Genomic DNA, 15,735 nt, shown 5'->3' with positions numbered 1-15,735 from the left:
ACTTAATCTATCGAACCATGAACTGCCTCCTTCTCTGAGAGCGGAGGACAGAATTAATAATTTTGCTTCATGGGATGGAATCGAATCCAATGATTTCTGTGGATAGCTGGGTAATAGGGAGAGGCTGAGAAAAGTGGGAGGGGATGAATGGGTGATTTGAGGTCAGAGGTGGGACTGAGAGGGTGAGAACCAGCTAGAGTTCTAGGCCTGGCCAAAGCCTCTGGCAGAGTAGATTCCAGCTCCAAAGGGCTGGGCTGGGTGAACCCTGCTGCCATGAAAGATGTCCAGTAGATCTCAAAGGCATGGTGTCACACATCCTTGCTCTGCTTCTCCTCAGGGGCCTTGAGAGAGTAAGCAGTCTCCTGGCTGCTGAATAGAGTAAATCAGAGGTAGTCAGCTTTCTGTAGACATCAGGCCTGGGGAGATGCTCCATCCTCCTGGTGTCCCTACAACACAAAACACTACCTTCCCAGGCACACAGGGACACAAGGATCACTTCCTCTCATTCCCATCTCTGGCCCCAAATCATACCAGTCCTGGCCATAAAAATTTGTCCTCAGCTCTGCCCCAGCACAATTCAATTTCATCTTGGTGAATCCACATGGCTTTGTCCCAATGAGCTCTCTTTAAAAGCATCTGTCCTCAGCTGCCGGTGACTCTAGCAACTCTCCTGTAGAGCAGCTCTTTGCTGCTACTATTTGGTTCACCAGGATCTTGTGCCTGAGCAGCCTGCCTGGGTACCAGACAGCCAGAATATGGTGACAGCTGGCTTGCTGCTCTAAGCACAGAAGGCTCAGTTTCCTGGAGTTTGGAAGCTGGGTCACTCTTCCCTCCTGCTGACTGCTGGCCTCCATTTTTTTTCTGCAGAACAGAAGGCTAGAGGGATGGTGCTAAGGCGTGTGCCCAGAGTTGAGAAAAAATTTAGAAAATCCCATTATGGATGAAGTAGAGCAACATTTGTTGTTTATGTGGGACGGAGAAGTTGGGCATTTGGAGTGAATTCTCCCCTCCAGTCTCCAGGTGGCTGGGAGGGTCAACACTGATCCCAGTAAAATTTCAAACCCTGCTGACCTCACCTTTGAAGACTTCAGGCTTCCGTCCGCAGCTCTAACAGTGTAAATCTTCCCTGTTGGACCCAGACCTAATTATATCAGATTGCCTTTGGATCAGACTAATTTCTGTTTTTGTAAAGAGGCAAGGATCTAATTATTTCAAAAGAAACTCAAGAGAGCTAGGTATATTCTTCACTTTCTCAAATTGCCTTTGTTCCAAAATTTACCTTGTCTTGTCCTCCTATCAAAAGCCAAGTGCCTAGTGGGGTATGCTCAAATAGAAATAAGAAAGAAGCTAGCTAAGTAAACCAACTCCTCCAAAAATGTGAGTAGCCTTCTCTGCCTACTCTCAGTGTAACAGAGGCACTTTCACAAGGACAGTGACAATAAGTGACTTGGTTTGCACCAGTTGGTAGCCACTTAATTGCCTAACTGTTCACAGGCTTAGCCTCTGAACAATCTGGATAGAGTCAGAAAACAGATGTTCATGGAGCAGAGGCTTCCCAAGCCCCTAACTGAACTTAGTTGATATCTGATTGGTCTCCATGGGTGATTTATCCACTTTGTGTGATTATAGGCTTCCATAGCAGGGATCCCTGCTCACAGAAGATTGAAGGCAGCAATGTATGTAACTATGTGAAAAGGAAGAGAAGAGTTATCTTGTTAGTTTTATATTGGTCTATGCTGATGTCTTTTTTGTTTATAAATCTGTATTTGGTGATTGCATATGGATGTTTATTTTAAATCCTTTGGGGGAGAAAAGAACTTACGTCTTATTTTTCTGAGAGATATTCAGCACACTACTAGTTCATATTAAAAGGTAAATTAAGGAAATTCATAATAAACAGATCCTACAATGTCCCACACAAGCCCTGTTAAATCCTAGAAAGGTCATCTTAGAAAATAAAGGTCAAGAATCCACTCCCTCAATTATCATGCAGTTCTGTTCATTCTTCCTGCTTCAGATCAACTCTTCTCCTATTACGCATTAGACTTATTTTGTAAGTCAGGAATAATGTGTGTGTTTTACTCCAGTCATTTGGCCTGCCCCCTCCTTGATGAAGAACTGGTTGGGTCCATGCCGAATTTGAGATTAGAGATGCACACTAACTACAATTCACTAGCTTGTTATTGTTGTATTATTTATTTTCTATATAAGATATTTCTTCTGAGATGCCCAAAGTACTTTTCACCACGCTAAATAAATGATTAACCCTCAGAACCCTGCTATGAGGCAAAGCAGATTTGCAAAGATGATGAGACATGAAGGAGAAAACCAAATCCCACATGTGAAAAATAACAATTCATCACACAGGTGAAGGCTGTAATTTCAGGCTCTAAAAATGTAGAGAGCAAGGGATGTCAACCAGTGAATAGACTACCTTGAATTATGCCCCCTCCTCTCTCCCCATCCCTTCCCCCCCACACCCATCTTATCCAAAGCACTTTCACTTATCAATTAGGTCCCCTGCCATTGCACAGGTAGGAGAGCATATGCCAGCATAAACATAACTGCCTTTGCTCAACCTTACCATTGACCTAATGTTAGCGAATTGCATACCATACAGGTTTTGCTTAAATTTATTGGTACTGTCACAAGGTTGAAATGATGCCACCAATAAGTCTAGATTAGCCAAGAACTTAAGTTCTTCCTTGTTGTTCCAACTGAATTCATCTCTATTCTGAAGCAGAGTGATACACACCTAATGTCTTGTAGGCCAAAAATGTCTATACTTTCTCTGAGCAGGGGGCAGTAAAAACATGTACTGGGAGACTGTCTATGGTGAAATCAGTGAAGCTAAGGTCTGCCATAGTCACTATTAATCCAACAAATCATCTTTAATTTACGACCTTGGAGTCATAGGTCCAGCCACCATCATTGCACATCTGAATTTCTAAAATCACCTTCTCACAAATTAAGTTTAGGTTATTCAACTACTCTGATCATCCCTATCAAAAGAAAAAAAAAAAAAGAAAGAAAAAATGCCCTGGAACTAAGATTCATGAGACATTTGCATTTAAGTAGATTTTATTTATTTGGAAATTTACTTGACTAACCCTACCCACCTTCCATTCCACCTTCCCCCCATACTCCATCCCTTCAGTTGGAAATGACCCATGGGCCTGGAGTAGCAGCCCACACCTGTAATCCTAGTGGCTTGGGAGACTGAGGCAGGAGGATCATAAGTTCAAAGCCAACCTCAATAATTTAGAATTGACCATTGGTTTAGCTGTTTTCTCTTAGAAGTCATCATGGACCTCCTTCATCCTCAGAGCTTTACATTGATGGTAGTCTGCATTTTTTTTTTCTTTCCCATTGACCCAATTTACTTAGTTTAATTTGCTGCATTCTTTTCTGTAACATTAGCTGATTGTATCACTTCTGTGGGTCCCCTGCTAAAAACTCTTTGAAACTAGAAAAGATTTGGGTGGGAAGGTGACTGGGGAACTCTATGCTTCTTTTGTAGGTGGGACAGCACACTGAAGCCAAAATGGGATGCTGAAACCACACAGCTGGGCAGTTCTGTCCACTGTGGCTTTCAGGCACCCCCTGTCTGCTGGGCTAAGGTTGGTACAGCTAGCCTGAATAATCAAGAGAAGCCTGTTTTCTGCTGCTTAGCGGAGGGTCCATTTCAGCTCTCCGATTTCACCATTAGCGGCTGTTCCTCTTGGCTCAGTGTTCCTGCCATTCCCTCAGAGCCATCCCACTCTTTCTTCTGGAATGAGCCTTCCTCCATGTTTGCCAAGAGGACTGCTTCGTATTATCAATTTATATATTTTAAAAAGACTCATTTCCTCAAAGAGATATTTCTTGACTAGCCAATCTAAATTCTTCTCCCTTTATTCATTAGTGTAGTATCCTGTTGTTTTCTTTCACAAACTTTTAACTTTTAATTTATACTGCTATATTTATTATGTGTGCTTGTTTAGTGTATGCTTTCCCCAACAAACTGTAAATTCCCTTTAGGCAGAGATCTGATCTGTTTTCTAAGCATTTGTATACTGCCTGGCACATACTATAACTGAATAAATAATTTGTTTAATACATTAGTGAATAAAAACATAGACTTGGGATTAAGGTAGATCTAAATTTGATTCCTGATTTACTTTCTAGCTATGTTATCTTGATAATTTAATTTATGAGTTTATGAGTAATTTAACTTATGAGTTTTGCTAACCTCACCTATAAGGCAGAACAATAATATCTATCTCATCAGATTATTTATGACTATTAAATTTGGTTACATATGACAGATTTTAAGCACTTAAGAAATATTAAAATTCTTCAGGTTAAGATTTGATGTACAGAATATTTGAGAATTTTCTTTTTAGCTTCCATGTCATTCTTTAATATCAGACCCCAGTTTTTTTAAATTGCTGCATAATAATTATACAGAATGACAGGTTTCCTTGTGGCATATCTATACATGTACATTACATGATTTCATGGATTTCAATCCTTAGCATCTCTCCTTTCCCTCCCTCTCCCCACCCTACTAGTCTCCCTTTTATCTTCCAGAGATTTCTTTTGAGAAAACATGATCCTTGACTCATTTTGTTTAACATGATAGTTTCTAGTTCCCTCCATTTTCCTGAAAATGACATAGTATTGTTCTTCTTTGTGGCTAAATAAAATTCTACTGTGTTTATGTATCACATTTTCTTTATCCATTCATCTGTTGACAGATACCTAGGCTGATTCTATGACTTAGCTATTGTGAATTGCGCTGCTATAGTCATGGATTGCATGTACCACTACAGTGTGTTGACCTTAACATTCTTTGAATAAATACTGATGAGTGGTATACCTGGCTCATATGGTGGTTCTATTCCCAGTCTTTAGAGAAACTCACATACTAATTTCCACAGTGACTGTCTTAATTTAGACTACCACCAACACTGTATAATTGTTCCTTTTAGAATTCTTGAATTATTTAAAAAAATAATTTTATCCATGAAAACTCCTCAAATAATTATGAAGTCATAGCTTTTTTGGTGTGTGTGGGGGCAGTCCTGGGATTGAACTCAGGGGCACTCTACCACTGAGCCATACCCCCAGACCTATTTTGTATTGTTTTTAGAGATAGGTTCGCACCGAGGTGCTTAGTGCCTCACTTTTGCTGAGTCTGACTTTGAGCTCGAAATCCTCCTGCCTCAGCCTCCTGAGTCACTGGGATTATAGGCATGGGCCACTACTCCCGGCAGAAGCAGAAGTCATAGCTGTTTTGAATGTAATTTTTAAATGAATTTGGATTCATAACTGATTCATTTATAGATTTCACACTACACTAGGAATGGCCTTAAATTAAAAATGGGTTCAATTCATGTGTATTTAGTAAAATGACTAATTTTATAGATAAGGAAATTGAACCCAAAGAAAGTCAAGAACTCACCTAATACCATATAAGTAGTTAAGGAAAGACCAGAACTAAGTTTTTACATTCGATTCTCCACCTAAAGATTTTATTACTAAATCACATTACCTGCTTTTAATCATATTGAATATCACATTGAATACATTAAAGGTAATTCATTTGAGCACAATTCAGCTATCACTATGATCTCAAGATTGATTTATTTATTTTTGAAATTTCAATAAAAAATATTATACTTTAGAGGGAGAGCAGCCTTGTTTTAAATTTTGACTGTACCATGTCCAAGCTGATACTGGCAAAAAATACTTAATCTCTCTGAGCCTCAATTGTCTTATGTAAAAAATGGATAAAACACTTAGCTCGAACAAATATTCTAAGACTTACATGAGGTAATGTCTGTGAAGCGTTTCAGACATTTCACTTCTCAGTGTAAAGTTGGGGTTTGCTGAGTTTTAAAAGATAAAACTGCACTTTTAGTGACCACGTTTGTAACCATAGTTTGTTCCATTATTTTACACTTGTTCTATAGTTTACTCATACTAATTATTTAGTGCAAAGGAAGGTGTTCACATAATAACAAATCTCTCTTTTGGGGGAAGTCACAGTGAGTCATTAAATACTTACGTTGGAAGGTATGCAAATGAAGGAGGATTCTTCCAAAGTAAAGTGAGACCTGAATTAGTTTATAAAATACTAACTGCAACTTCCTTAACTCTAATTTATTAGTGAATTGGGCTACCACTGTTAATGTCCTAGAAAAGAATTTATTGTCCAGGTCTCTGCCATGCTCTGCCATATTGGAACAAGTTTTCTAAGTTATCTGAGCTTCAATTAGTAATTTTAAAATAAAACTGATTCACAAAGGTAAACTAAAGGTAAATAAATTGACTAATTATTGTAATGATTATGAAATGACCAAAACCAAATATTTTAACCCTCAAAAGCTCTATGTTTTTTTACCTCTAATATGCCATTTCTCCCCACCTCCACAATTAACTTAATCTGCATAATTACAAATAAATTTAAAATTTACATGTATATATTATTATATTTAAATATACACAATATATTTGTATGTATATGCATATACCAAAATATACATATCATAAGAATGTTACTTTCAAGAGTAATCAAATGTCCCTAGTTATCTTAGGTAATGCTTATTTTCCAACCATTTCCATATCGCAATTAGACAACTGAGAGTACCATACCTATAATAGAAAAAAAAAAAAAAATATATATATATATATATATATATATATATATATATATATATATATATATATATATAGTAATAGAAGAGAACTCATAAAAAATAAGGTGGTACAAGATTGGGCCAAGTATTTTCTGGGTGATGCTTCTGATAACCCTGATGACACTCAAGTAATGTATGTTCTTCTTTCTCAACACAGATTAAAGAAGTAGTGGATGTCTAGGTACACTAATTAATTAATTAATGATTTGCATTAAAATCCAATTCTCCAAACTAAATTGTTGAAAGGTTTTAAATTTTGTTTCAAACTGCTTTATTACAACGTAAATACTCTAATAAATTCAACTTTCACTATTTGGTTTAAAACTATTTCTTTTCTTTAAATTCATTTAATACAAATTTTATAAAGATAGCTATAGTATTAGAATAAGGCATTCTTCTACATTAAAATGTAAATATTGGATATTTGAATTTAATTTATTCTCACTAACATTCACTGAAACGTAGTATGATTTTCTTCATCAGATATAAATAGAATTGTACCACTTCATGGAAAAATTCAATCCAAATAAGCTTCTGTCTGATTTTATTTTGGAGCATTTCAAGTTCCACTATTTACTGAGATTTCAGAATAACTTACAGTAACTTCTCTAAATAAATGATGTAGAACAGATACTTTAGATCCAGAGGTTTTTAGGTCAGTCAACTTAAAAAAGGAAGAATTTTCTCTTAGACAATATAAACGAAGAATATTAGTGAATTTGGAAGTGTATTATTCACGTGTTGACACATGTATTTATATTGACCTAGTCATTTCAAGCTCACATATCTCACTTGGATTCATTCTATTTCTCACCTTTTTCTTTGCATCTCCCAGGGATGGGCTTTGTAGCAATTCTCCCAGGCATCATGGTCTCCTTCCAACCAGCACTTGACTAGAGTGCATTCCCCAACAGTGAACACAAAGTGTCACTGTGACTACATGCTAATAGTCCAAATCTCAAAAAAAACTTTGTTCAAATTTGGAATTCATTTACTTGCAAGTGGATGTTTTATTTGAAACTTCTCTGATTATATTCTATTGAATTTGGATGAGATTCAAATATTAATAATATTATCTCCTGGTCTTTCATATATTCCAAGGTGGTACACTGCTTTTTTCTTGAAATGACTCAAGAAAGACAGAAAGCAAAGGGCAAAGATCTCAAACACTTCAGTTTTCATGTCTGGTGACATGTGAATTAGTGTGCATCGAAGACAGAAATTGGTGTGCGGAAATTGATCATGACCTCACTGCACAGAATGCACCATGTGCTTTATCATTGTACTAGAAAAAGATGTTCTGCTCAAAACAGAAAAAGAATGCTAATTCTTAACTGAACACAAAGGAAAAATGGTATCTGGTCTTTGAAAGCCTATCATCTCTCCTTAAAATTTTGCTCTAAATAAATTATGTTCCAACATGCTGCAGCTTCTGAATATATTTTCCCATAGAAAACAGAAAGGTTTGCTTTTGTGATTTTTTTCTTTTTCTTACTAATTTTTCCATTTTCTGGATATATTGAAGGATATATATTTCTGGATATATTGAAATTTCTGAAATGAATATCTATAAATGGTAGTAGCCCTTCAGACTCACAAGTAAGGATTCCTTTTCAAAATCTACTACAGGCATCCAGCTCATTAAACACACCAACTACTTTGATCATAGGTAAGTATTTGTTCCCTTAAAGACATAAAAGTTACTTTAAGTCTTGTATTTATATAGGAAAACTGCAAAGATGATATTGTGGGATTATATCTTAAAATACTTTATTTGGCACAACATGAGCCATGCTCTAAGTGACATTTCTAATATGCTATATTATTTCTTCATTTATTTTTCTGAGGAAGTTTTTCTTTAAACCTGTCCCTTTAGATAGTTTTTCTCCAGTATTGTCACTACCATTTTCTAAACTTATTATTTCCTGTGATTATTTTAATTATTTTAATACAGTTATATTATAGATTCTTATTGAGGTATTAGGTAACAGGTATGATTCATTAGGTAGCAGATATGGATTTATTTACATCTGCTAGGCAGTATGTGTTTTTGTAAAAAACATACTAATAAAAATCTAATGAAAGCTTCCCCATGACTACCTTTGTACCCCTGGGAAAACCAGATAAACTTTTTGTAATGGTCACCTACAACAACAACAACAAAAAAAAAAAACAAAAAAAAACACCGTGTATAAGTTAGTTTTAAACAATGGATTAGTTTTAAAGGTAACTATTATTCTTTATAATTATTACCAACTTTAAAATATCAATTGTAATAAACTTGAAAGCAGATAACTTTTTAGCATAGCATGTCAGAAAGGCTCTTTTTAGTCCCTATTCATGGTTTGAGTATACACCTACAGCTTAGTATGACCTTTCAGAAACCACATGTGGTTTTCTAAAAATGTGCTTCAATTACCAGAGAGATTATAGAGACGTGGTGGCTATTGCTTTAGCTATACTTGTGAAGGCTTTGAATATAAAGTGTCTCCAAGATTGGGCTCATGGGTTGAAGGCTTGGTCACCAGGTTGCAGGGTTCAGAGTGGGAGCTTTGGGAAAGCATGAGGACTCTGACCTCATCAGTGGATTTATCCATTAATGGATTCATATTTGATGGCATATTGGGAGGTGGGAAAACTAGGTGGTGGGACCTGGTTGGAAGAAGCGGGTCCCTATGAGCACGACCTGAGGGGGGTGTGTGTTGTCCCCAAGCCCCTTCCTCACTCCCTCACTGACTCTGCTTTCTTGCTGTCATCATGAGCAGCTTTCTTCTGCCACACCCTTCGCCATGATGTTCTGCATCACTTCAGGCCCAGAGCAACAAATTTGCTGGCTGTGGGTACTGAAGTCTTTGAAATCATAAGCCAAAATGAATCTTTCCTCTTTTAAGTTTGTTTTCTGAGTTATTTTGTCAAACACTTATGGTAAATAAGATGTTATAAAAATTTAGATATCTTATTTAGGAGTTTGGACTTTTGATGTTATATAACCTCATTCTTGTATTCTATAATGCTTCATTAGCTATTTTCTCTTCAAGATGCTGTGCGAGAAAAAAAAATATTTAAAAAATTAAGGTATTTGCTCTCATAAGCTTATAAATCTGTATGAAGAAGCAAATACATGAGGAAACACTATGTCCTGGAATAAAATCTGCAGTAGAAAGACAGGGAGATGAGGGTGTGGCTTCATCAGATAGACCTTAAATCTCCCTTCTACTATTTTCTCACTTTTAGATTTTCTGACTGTCCTCATCAAAGTCATAATTTATAATGGGCAAAAGACTTCTGAGAAATCGTAAGTATAAAATTGTTCATTGCATTCTTTAAGTAACTCATATCTTAATGCAATCTTTCCTGATCAATACCTTTCACCCTTTCTTTCCTACACCCATCCTCAAATCAAAATGATCACTGTAGTAGATTCTCTCACCCTCAACTATCTCCTAGACCTTGGACTTTGCTCACCTCAATTGACATCAAGGCCACAGACCCCTGTGGGCTCACGGATTCTGGTGCCTGAGGTAATTTACTACATCCCTAGCATACAGTTTTTCCTTCTCCAACCAATTCCAGAATAGAGGAAGCTTCACACTTGGTGACTTCCAAAAGGACAAAGTTCTACAACCCTCAAATAAATAGAAGTTAGTATTCGTGAAGCCAATAGCCCAATGAGAGATTATATTGGAACAATCACTAAATAACTCCATTTTAATAGACTGTTGTGAGTCATGACTTTTCCATACATGCTGCTGGACACATGCAGAAGCATATCCAGCAGAATCACACATTACCTTGCATTTTCTTCTTTTCCTTCTGTAACTCATTCTCTTTTCCCCCACTATTGCAGTCTTGGGATTTCATTTCTCTATAAAGAATTGGCCCTTGGGGCTGCTGTGGTGGCTCAGTGGTAGAGCATTTGCCTTACCATGTGTGAGGCACTGGGTTCAATTCTCAGCATCACATATAAATAAATAAAATAAAAGTCCATTGACAACTAAAAAATATTTTTTTTAAAAAAAGAAGAATTGGCCCTTAAAAACCTTGTTTTGATCTATGTTATTTAGGATAGCTAGGCTAAGACAGTGATCATTTTGATTTGAGGATGGGTATAGGAAAGAAAGGGTTGAAGGTATTGATCAGGAAAGATTGCATTAAGATATGAGTTACTTAGAGAATGCAATGAACTTTTTATACTTATGATTTCTCAGAAGTCTTTTGCCTATTATAAATTATGATTTTGATGAAGACAGACAGAAAATCTAAAAGTGAGAAAATAGTAGAAGTCCATTAGTTCATTAATCCAGAGATATCACCACACAACATTGAGCTTAATTGCATTCAAAATTCTCACCTGGAAGGATAGTTAAGATTTGCAATCCTTTTGTCCATATTACTTATCATCCATTGAGATACTATTGACATTTATCTTTCATATAATTCTGTATCTTAATTTTTATTCTGAATTTTGCTCTAGAATTGCATTTGGAGACTATTAACACCATCTAATTATTTTTGGAAACACAGCACAAATTCTTGAAATATCCATATTTCTAACCTCCATATTCTTCAATTTCAGTCTATATCTTCCTTAATCCACTATAAATTCTAGCAGTCTTTGACCTTTCTAACCCTCTCTTTTGACTTCTTCCATTTTCTTCAAGTTTTTCCCTGAACTTCTTACTCTTCATACTAAATCCAAATCATTCCCATGAGCTTTCAAGTTTCTTTTCCCTCTTGCTCACCTATTTTAAGTGTGATGCTTGCTTTCGTGGCTTCTGTTTCCTTGTTCACTTGGAGCCAGCTCTGTAGTCTTTGTCACAAAGCCACTTCTGTCACCTCAGTTGACAACCTATCCTTTCTTAATAAAAACGAAAAACAATGAGAAAAAAAATACTCCAATCCTTTAGTAAACTTCCTTACACCAAAAACCTGTGTAAATAAAACATCTAGTTCCACAAAGAGAACATGGCAGTCACCTCAGCTCCAAATCTCTTGTGAGAAAACACACATTTCATACAAGAGAAAGGTATCTGCCTCCAAACCAGAACTCAGAGTTAGAAATTTGGTGAAGTACAAAGAGTTCCCACTTGCGGAAAAAGTAAGTCCAGTAGTTGAAATGGCAGTTTACTTTGTTCTTTCAAATACAATTTTGTCTCAACTTGGGGTAGCCATATAATTTATTATGTGAGCCAGTGTATTTTTGAAAATGAAAAGGACTTGACATATCAAGTGTAAGCCAGGACTGTTTCAAACAAACAGGGACGTCTCTTAACTCTGTTTTGGGAAGTCTACAAATAACACTGGAAACCTTTCATTTTAATTTAGAACTCAGGGAATCAATCACTCCTTGGGATCTGTGTAGTTTTCAGTTGCTCAGTGAAGGCCTAGTAGCTCTAAGGATTTCAAATGAAAGAAAAATGAGGACATGCAGATGAAACCTGAATGTAGTACTTAAGAGTGATGACTGTTCTTTCCTATCCGGACTCCACTTGCTGGGTTAGATTGGACAAGTCATTTAACCACTCTGTGTCTCAGTTTTCTCGTCTGTAAGATAGGAATGAGTGGTGCCACGTTGTGCTGCGAGGGTTAAATGAGTGAAAGCCCTTAAAGGAGTTCCTTGAATATAACACTACCTACTGCTAGCAGCTGAAGCACAGAAGGGGCCCTTCCTATGGCTGTGAATACTAAGATTTCCAAGAGCATGGCTGATGAGACACAGGACAAGTCTCCTATGACTTTCTACTTCTACATATAACATAATACCAAAGGTTAATTTCTGATTCCTTGCAATATTTAATGCCAAAAAAAAATTAAGAAAGAAAAAATTAGGAGTTTGCTTGCTAAAGAGAGACCTGCTTTCTCCTGTCTTTTATGTCAAGGAAGAAGTTACACAAGTGTGTTTTTGCATTGTGTTTATGTGAGAGTCCCAGAAAATAGTTTGAACATAGAGTAACTGTTGACCTATGAGAAGAAATCCAGGAGAGAAAATGAGATAGAGAGCTTCACTAAGACATGTAAGTACACCTATTACAGCTACTTTTTTTGATGGGAATTGAACTCAGGGGCACTCAACCAGTGAGCTACACCCCCAGACCTATGTTGTATCTTATTTAGAGACAGGGCTTCACTGAATTACTTAGCACTTCACTTTCGCTGAGGCTGGCTTTGAACTCATGATCCTCCTGCCTCAGCCTTCTGAGCCACTGGGATTATAGCTGTGAGCCACCATGCCAACCTATTATGGCTACTTTCCTCATGTGAAAACCAAGCAGGCATTTCTTTTCTACTGTGAGTGCTGTGATTTTTCTTCTACTGAGCAATTAAGTGAGCACAGATGTGGGTATTTCTTCTGTTCTTGGCCCTTTATGGCCACAAGGAACTCCCAGCACTTCCAGGGAAGTTCTTCCCTTCACAACCCCCCAGGCTGACCTGGAGAGGTCACCACTAGCTGTCCTGGGGGCAAGTGGTTCCCAGAGCTCCAGGAGGGCTTAGGCTGATAGGGAGTAGGAAAAAAAAAATACAGAAGATACTTTCAAAAGCCCCACACATCCCAAAGCATCTTGCCAACAGAAAGTCAGGCTGGTTTTATGATTATGTCTGACTATAATCCAAGGGAAGCAGAAGACGATGGTATGGAAAACAGAGCAATGGATAGCCACCATGTGCCTCTGATTAAAAAGTAACTTGCTAGAAAACTAGCAATCTAGAGAGAGCAGGAGCATCGACCTTCTCTTGAAAAGCCACTTGTTGTTGTGCTGGGTTTACTGATTTTCACAACCAAAATTGCCACTGCATTTTTTTCCACCCATATCCTGTGGGTCTCGGGAAAGGAAAATTGAAGATTCTCCTGCTCCCTAAATCATTATTGATTCCCACAGTGGGTGTAGAACATTTCTTGGCATGGGCAATGGAGGAACAGTGGCCAAGGTTAGACTTCATTTGTTGGGGTGGAGTGATGCATCAGTATGTATTTATTGAACGTTATTGAAGAAATGAGGATAAAACTGCAGCAGGATTCTTTGGGAGAGCTAGACCTTTAAAACGATATATGATTTGAATTTTAAAATATAAAAAAAAAGTCTTCCACTGAGTCTTGACTGATGAGCATGATGTTTTTATAACACCATAAAGCAGTGATCATAGCAGCTGGACAGCACCTCTCAGTCTTTGGTCTACCTCTCTGTTTTCCATGGGAGGCAACAGAGTACCAGAGAGCTCAGGTCTCACTTACCCAAGTGTTAGACCCAGAAGGACAACAGGAACAAAGATCACCTCACTTCCCAGTTTCCCAACAGAGCTCTTTATATGACACCAGGAGGTTGTTTTTGTAATAAAGATAGACTTATCAGTTAAAATGATGTTCTATCTTATAGAGATTGAGAGTAGAATGGTGGTTAAGCGTATGCTGGGGCGCGCATGAAGGAGGAGGAGAATGAAGTGGGTGCTAAGTTTTGGTCAGGAGTAAGAATTGTGGTTTGCTATGGAACAGCAGTATGACTCGACACTTAGGTACTGATTATATTAAAAAACTGGAAGGATTTTTAATTTTAATATTAAAAATTTTTAATTTTTAATAGGTAAAAGACAAATCTTTGAAGAGACATATACGTTGAACCCGATTTAAACATTATACAGTGTGCACATGTATTGAAACAGAACATAGTACCCATCAATATGTACAATGTTTATGTTTTATGTATTAACTAAAAAAAATCTAATTTAAATTGATATAAAAGAAAACGTTTAAAAAACTAATATATGTAAAGGCAAAATCTGTTTTCTCCCCTATTTAATGAAATTGATCCATGAGCTTGTTAGAGAAAACACTTCCAGAGGCAGGAACTTCATGGAAAAAGCGGGAAATATGGTTGGATGATAAACCATGTGACCACAATGTGCCCTTCTCCTCTTCCTGGACCCCACTCTCTCACTGCTTCGGTGAGGCTCCATTCTAATCTGTGCTGACTGAATTTTGACACATGCTTCAGAATCATATTTCCTTCTCCCCTTGCCCATTCGCCAAAGGCCATCACCTGCTCAAGAAATGTATTCCAGATGTCTTAAAGAAATTCTCTCTAAAACATAGTATCAGATATTTTTAAAGTAAATAAATACTATAAAAATATTTCCATATTTGGAAAAATTGTTGATTTTTATTCATTTTAAATAGTTCATGCATTCAGTATTTAAAATATATATCAGGAAACTTTACTTATTATTGCTTTATTTTCCCCAGGAATTGAACCCAGGAGTGTTTAAACACATCCCCAACCTTTTCTTATATTTTAGAGACAGGGTCTTGCTAAATTGCTTTGAGCCTCATTAATTTGCTGAGGCTAGCTTTGAATTCTCAATCCTCCTGCCTCAGCCTCCTGAGCAGCTGGGATTACAGGTGTGCACTACTGTGCCCAGCTAAAACACATATCAGGAAACTTTAATGTGCACCAGATCATCTGTGATACTTGAATTTGAGGAAGGTTTCTGCCAGAGCAGAGTATATTGCTTGACTCTAATTTATTTGGGAATAAAGAGCTGCTTATTGAAAAAAGTAATATGATAGGTGTGGTGGCACACCTCAGTACACCCAGCTCAGGGTGAGGCTAAGGCAGGAGGATCACAAGTTCAAGGTGAGGCTCTACAACTTAGTGAAACCCTATCTCAAAATTTTACAAATAAGTAAATAAAAATTAAAGGGCTGGGAATGTAACTCAGTGCTAGAGCAGGGTGGGTTCAATTCCCTATACCAAAAAAAAAAAAAAAAAAAAAAAAAAGTACATTGTTAGCAAAATAAGGACTAAACTTTAAAGTGAAAGACCTTAGATGTAAGCAAGTAATTAGATCTAGACTCCACCATTATTTTCCCTGTATGTTGTTATGTAAACTGAAACTTGGATTGAAATAGGCAAATGTGCAGGATTCCATGTTACCCTGAAGGCTTTGACTACCAGGATGAATTTTTGGATATTTCCTATGACATGAAATACCATGTGCCCTATGTGTAAAGTATTCTATGCATGTAAATGTTGGTGAGAATGGATAAGTAGGAGGATCA

The sequence above is a fragment of the Callospermophilus lateralis genome, chromosome 12 (assembly GCF_048772815.1).
Source record: "Callospermophilus lateralis isolate mCalLat2 chromosome 12, mCalLat2.hap1, whole genome shotgun sequence".
NCBI lineage: Eukaryota > Metazoa > Chordata > Mammalia > Rodentia > Sciuridae > Callospermophilus > Callospermophilus lateralis.
The sequence above is the reverse complement of the archived record's forward strand: the minus strand, read 5'-3'. Positions refer to the sequence as shown.